The sequence below is a fragment of the Tupaia chinensis genome, unplaced genomic scaffold (genome assembly GCF_000334495.1).
Source record: "Tupaia chinensis unplaced genomic scaffold, TupChi_1.0 Scaffold145889_1, whole genome shotgun sequence".
NCBI classification, from domain to species: domain Eukaryota; kingdom Metazoa; phylum Chordata; class Mammalia; order Scandentia; family Tupaiidae; genus Tupaia; species Tupaia belangeri.
This window is the reverse complement of record NW_006205746.1, coordinates 1,030,654-1,036,653: the sequence shown is the minus strand read 5'-3', so window position 1 is coordinate 1,036,653 and position 6,000 is coordinate 1,030,654. Positions and strand designations below refer to the sequence as shown.

General features: G+C 35.2%; 1 long non-coding RNA gene across 2 annotated transcripts in view; it reads left to right on the top strand.

Moving 5' to 3' along the window:
• LOC102479043 (uncharacterized) overlaps nt 1-6,000 on the top strand; it is a 93,453-nt gene that overhangs the window by 39,575 nt on the left and 47,878 nt on the right. Inside the window, exon 3 of one of the 2 annotated variants that reach the window (XR_337422.1) lies at nt 4,555-4,592. This is a non-coding gene — a long non-coding RNA (uncharacterized LOC102479043). Of the gene's footprint in view, nt 1-1,940; nt 1,976-4,554; nt 4,593-6,000 lie in introns of both variants that reach the window. The other variant, XR_337421.1, reaches the window with a different exon arrangement.

Below are 6,000 nucleotides of genomic sequence, written 5' to 3'. Positions count from 1 at the left end.
CTACCATTTGAACAGAATCCTAACCTGTTTCCTGGCTTTAAGCAAAATTCCTTGGCATTTCTTTGACTTAAGTTAAAACTGGTTTTCTTAATAGTAACGAGTGAACTCACCATTGAAAGTAGTTAGATTATGTAAGAAATCGGGTGATCAATACAATGTGGGTGGGAAAGGAATGGAGGACAATTGTAGACTCCAGAGATAATGTGGAGAGGGTGGGAAAGGACAGAGGGTCAGAAAGAGGGGTAAAAATAATTCTAGGAACTAGAAATGGAAAATTGTTTATAACATGAATGATGAAGTCACTATGCAGTATATACTGGATGGGAAATCACATTTTGTATGCTGTGATGATGCTTAGGCATTTTTTTAAGTTACCAAAAAAAAGTTCCAGGAAAAAAAAATTTATTCAATGACTGCAGTAAGATATATAACCTCAGCTAGGTGCTATTTTATAGGATGTGTAAAGTTAGACTTGTGTTCATGGAAATGTATATATCACCTGTGTCTGCTATGAAAATATTTAGATTAATTAAGGTCTTTAGTAATTCAATAAAATGTGGGGGGAAAACAGTATAGAAAACAAACATAGATACAAGAGACAGTGTGGGAAGAGAGTGGGAGATGGCGGAGGGTAAGAGATAGGGAATCAAGGATGGGGGAAAAAAGCAAAACATACAGAAAATAAGAAATGGAAAATTATTTGCTGACAATAACATGTTTGTTGATGTGCTTGATTGAGACAATATACAGTGTACTCTGTATGGAAAATCTCATTTTGTATGCTGTATTGATGTACAGTGAATGAAAGCAAATAAATAAATTGAAATAAAAATAAAAAGAAGAAAAAGAAAGCAGAACAGGGTGAGACAACAATAGAATTACTTGCTTCATATTTAGGTTGAATGACCCCAGATTAACTAAGGTAACTAGGGCCAGGACGATCCTCTTGGTTCTACACAGAAACAGTTCTACTGATATTCTTTTATGGATAGAGACAAAGTGTGTTAAAGTTTGTGCATAAATTCTGTTCCCTCCTTACTCAATTTAAGAGAGCTGGATCATGAAATAGAGTGACAAATATGAGTGAGTGCTGCATGAGCCATCACTAGGTTAAGGCAGAGAGCTCAATCCATATTCTAAGAACCAAGGGATGTTTATTAGCGAAATCCCCCAAGACTTAATATAAATAGTTTAACAAGCATAGATTTGGAAATACACCATTATGCATGTTAGACTTTGGGAGGTCAAAGACATTTTAAGATGCCCTGTTAATAAAGGACTGTGCGAGACCAGCAGTTAGCATAATGGCTATGTCACTGAACTCCCATGTAGCCAACCGCAGTTTGAGTCCCAGACCTGGTGGCTTAAACTCATGCTGGGCATGTGTGCGTGCATGCCCAAGATCCCGAGAGGAGAATGGAGGAGAAGGGATTGCAGTGTGGCCATCCTCCATGGCGGGCGATTTCTTGCTTTCTATCTCTCTATCTCTTTCTGTCTTTCTGGCGAGCACTCGTGCCCTACAGAAAAAACCTCTCAAAAAAAAAAAAATAGGGACTGTAGAGGCTGACAAGTGGCATGACAGTTAAGGTACTGGACTCTCACATGACTGACAACAGTTCAAGACCAGAACCTGATTACTTGTTTTCTCACTTTCCCTTTCTCTCTTTCTCTGTCTTTATCTGGTCAAATTAAAAGTAAATAAATAAAACAAATAAATAACAATTTAAAAAAGGAAAAGAACTCTACAAAGTCAGTAAGATTACAGTCATTTTCTTCATTCTTATTAGTTGATTAAAGTGGAAGAGAGAAATATATTGTATGTGTGTGTTTGTATGTGTGTATGTACATTTATGTGACTAACAAGAATATATCATTCCATGTAGAAGTCAAGTGGAAATATATTAAATTTAAACATTTTGAATAGAATTCTTTCTTTTCAGGTAAGAAAGAAAGCAAGATTGAGACATAATTATTTGTAAGTATAATTTTAAGTACCTCAAGCCAAAGATTCATGTCTTAGGCATCTTTAGGGCCACTTGTGCTTTTGCTTAGAAATTTCTGAGCAAACTTTCATGAAATTTAAGTGGAGGCAGTTAATAAGGAATTAAAAATACAATTCCATGTTTGTTTTTACATTCATACTAAGAAAGTAAGCAAGAGAAATCTCCCAACCTTTATATTTTACTCTCTCAACAGGATAAGACATTGTAGGTAATATTAACATACGTTTAATTCATTGGGCTATACAAACTGTAAATCAATAGGAGAAAATTTTATATACTTCCTCTGACTCCTTCCTGCTATCGATGTTAGGCAAGTGCATCTCTACTGAGCAGACTTTATAGCATTTCTACTCTAATTAGACTCTATCAATTTCCTCCCACAGTGAAATGACCTTGAAACAGAGAAAGCTCTTTCATTGCTCGCTTAAAAATGCTTTCTTATGAGATTTCAAGCTCTTCTTCATTTCTCAGACCTAACATCTTTCTAGCAAGGGCATTGTTGAGAATGCTCTTTGGAATGAATATACCATAAATAAACATGTATAACCTTCACCTCCTAAGAAATTAGAATTTCTGAGAAAATGTAATTTTTTTTTTTTGTCTGAACACTGGAAAGGGAGCCAGAAGGCAGTCATTATTTTGTCTGTTCTGATTGACCTAATCTAAATTCTCTCAAAACCGATATGCACAAATAGGGATCAGACATATTATAAAACATTGCTTCAAAATGATTCAGAAATATAGTACCATGCTTTGTTGCTAGAGAGACATAACTTTAAAATTCTATGAAGCTGTAAATGCCAAATGTCCACTTGTTTTCAAAGGAAATCCAAAATAGATTATTTTCAAGGATGAAAATTGAAGAAAACACTCTATACACTACTTTTTCTTTCTGAAATACATATTTTTTGGTTCCTTTGTAAGGCAAAAAAGTAAAATAAGACTAATAATCTATTGTATTTATTCATCCAAAGCATAAAATTATTATTTATTGACCTCTCAGAATACGGTTGGTTGAAAAGCACAGTTTGCATTGGTTTCATATGATAACATATGGATCTAAGAAATCACTCTTTTAAGAAGGAATATCTTGTTCTCCATCTTTCAAGTAGGGACAACAACATATTGTTTCCCCATTGGATAGCTGATAGGATGAAAACCAATAGCTCCTTCTTGCTTTTGCTGGAGCAAATTATTGAGAAAGTTCTTAGTGTAGATTAAATATGAAACCTAAATTTGGGGGCAACACACAACAAATCTTTACTTTTAATCTAGAGATTCTCAAGAGCAAGAATACTAGACTAATTCACACTAGTGGCATATAAGAAGACCCTATGTGCCTAAGAATAGGAAGGGAATAACGTCCACTCTATCCTAAATAATTTTGTTCTTTGGAAGGGATGGAAGGAATTTAAAAATTGACTGAATTCTGTTGATTCCATAAAAGACAAAGGTCTCTGGTGGAGGTTGAGTCAAGGTCTACCCAATATTGAAGGGCAAAGAGACAATACAATCGCTGAAGCTAGTGGAAGATGTGTCTGTCCTCTTTCAAAACATCCTCCATAGTGAATGGATCCAGGGGAAGCTGACCACTGTGAGCAAAGACAAACACACACACACACACACACACACACACATCTGTAGAGGCCACTATGTCAGAAACAGACTCAACTACAGAAAAGGCTCTTAACCATTATAGTGGTATGGTCTCCATGTCAATATTGACAGTTATTATTCATGGTATAGTTCACATGTTTGTTGAGAATATCATCAATGGATTATGCTTGGAGCTTTTAAATAACATTGGGTTGTCAGAAAAGTCATGACGTATTTTTCTGTTTTTTATACAAAAACACATCATGACTTTCCTGATGACCCTTTATTTCTAGTTTAAGAAGATAAGCACCCTCTTTAGGATTAAAAAAAAAATGAAAATTACCAGGAACTTTAGAAATATTTTGACTTACCATTTTTTCTGTCATATATGAAAAGTTTTGGGCTATGAAATATTTAGTTACTGTTTCAAAAATAAAATAACTATATTTCTGTGGTCAAATAATATTATTAAATAGTTATATAAACAAAGTTAAGAAAGATTTTGAACTATGAATTCAACTTAATTTTTTTAGCCAACATGCTAATATGAATTAGGATCATCCAAAGTATCTTTAATAAATTATAGAATACATAGGAATCACTTGGGGATTTATTATAATGAACCTTCTGGTTCTCTAGTTTGGATTGGTACCTGATTGTGTATTTGTGACAAGTAGCTAGATGTACACCAGTGTGGGAGCTGCACTCAGAGCTGCAAGAACTATGGAGCTATGATGGGAATGTCTACTAATCCTCATTCCTAAATTAATCTGACCATACAACTCCCTGTTAATATCTTGGTGAACATTAATGCTCTCTGGTACACGGTCTGCAAAATATTCATAAATCTGATATTCTGGTTAGAGCAGATATCATAGCTCTTTTACACTATTTCCAGTGCAATTGTAAGTTTTCGTGTAATTCTTGTGAACACATTTTAATTTCTAATTAGCAGGATCTGAATGAATGAGATGTCCTGTATAATTAACAGAGGTAGGTCAATAAGGAATAGCACAGAATAAAGCACAAAAATGGGTATTTTAATTTCTATCACCTAGGAAAGAGTTAACTCTGTGGAGGGCTCATTCTTTTCTCTGATGGAAAATAAATAACTCGTATTCCTCAGGGCAGAAACTAAACTCTAACAAGGAGAAAGAAAGGACACATTCCTACTTTCTCATCTGTGTAGGCATTCTGATTGATCCCTGGGGACTTGGCTTCATCTGGGCAACTCTAATTGGTCTCACTTGGAAATTCTTTTCTCCTTACCTGAAAGAAAAGTCAGATCTGGAAATAAGAGAAAAAATAATTTTTTTAAAGGAAAAGGAAACTTTTTTTAAAAGAAAGGCATGAGAAAGAATGAGAGAATGGTTGTCATTTTCTTTAGGAAATGTGTACTGTTCATTCTCATGATTACCTAAAGATACAAAGAGTAGCCCAAGTTCAGAAAGACTCACAGGTGATCAACAGAAGGAGGGAGATGTAATATATTTGGCCTTCTTGAAGGTTGCATATTCTGTTTTGTATTTTATTGTTTTAGCAAACACAGTAAAGATGTTTTTCAAAGAATCCCTCTGCCGTTTACCATTAAGCAGAATACAGGATCTGTAGGATCAACGCTGAAGTCTCCAGGTGTCATTGACTTTTCTTTTGTTCTTTTAACACCAGAAGGGCAAAAAAAAGAGAAAAAATGGGCATAAGAGAGAAACGATTAAGTCATTGTGCCTGGACTACAACAGAATGCTCAGCGAGCTTGTATAATACAAATAAATATGTTTTTTTGTGAAACATTCACGATCTAAGGCAGCGATTCTTTTTCTTTCTTTTCTTTATTCTTTTTTCTTTTTTTTTTTTATAGATTTTTGTTACAGAGTGCATGCTTTTGCCGGAGAGACAAAGACAAAGTGAGAAATCACTGCCCCCTCAGGAGGGATGGCCACATGGCAACCCCTTCTCCTCCATTCTCCTCACAAAATCTTGGGCATGTATGCACTCATGATTGGTGTGAGTTTTAAGCCACGCAGTTCAGGACTAAAAACTGTGGTTGACTTTGTAGGAGTCCAGAGACATAACATTACGCCACCTGCGGTCCCTAAGGCAGTGATTCTTAACGTTGGCTCCAGAACAAAACTTCTTGGGAGCTCTTTAAGTTCCCCATGCTCAGGCCACACCCTAGACTTAGTAAATAAATCAGAATTCTTGAGTGTGGACTACAGGCATTGGTGGTTTCTATAGCTTCCCAGATTTCAATGTGCAGTCAAGGAGAATCCATGGCAAAGAGAGATAAACTGGTATCTACCATTAGGTTACGTTCATAAAGCTACTGTTACATACCATGCTAAGCACTTCACATTTATTATTTTATTTAATTCCTCAAGAATAACTGGGAGTCAAATATTTA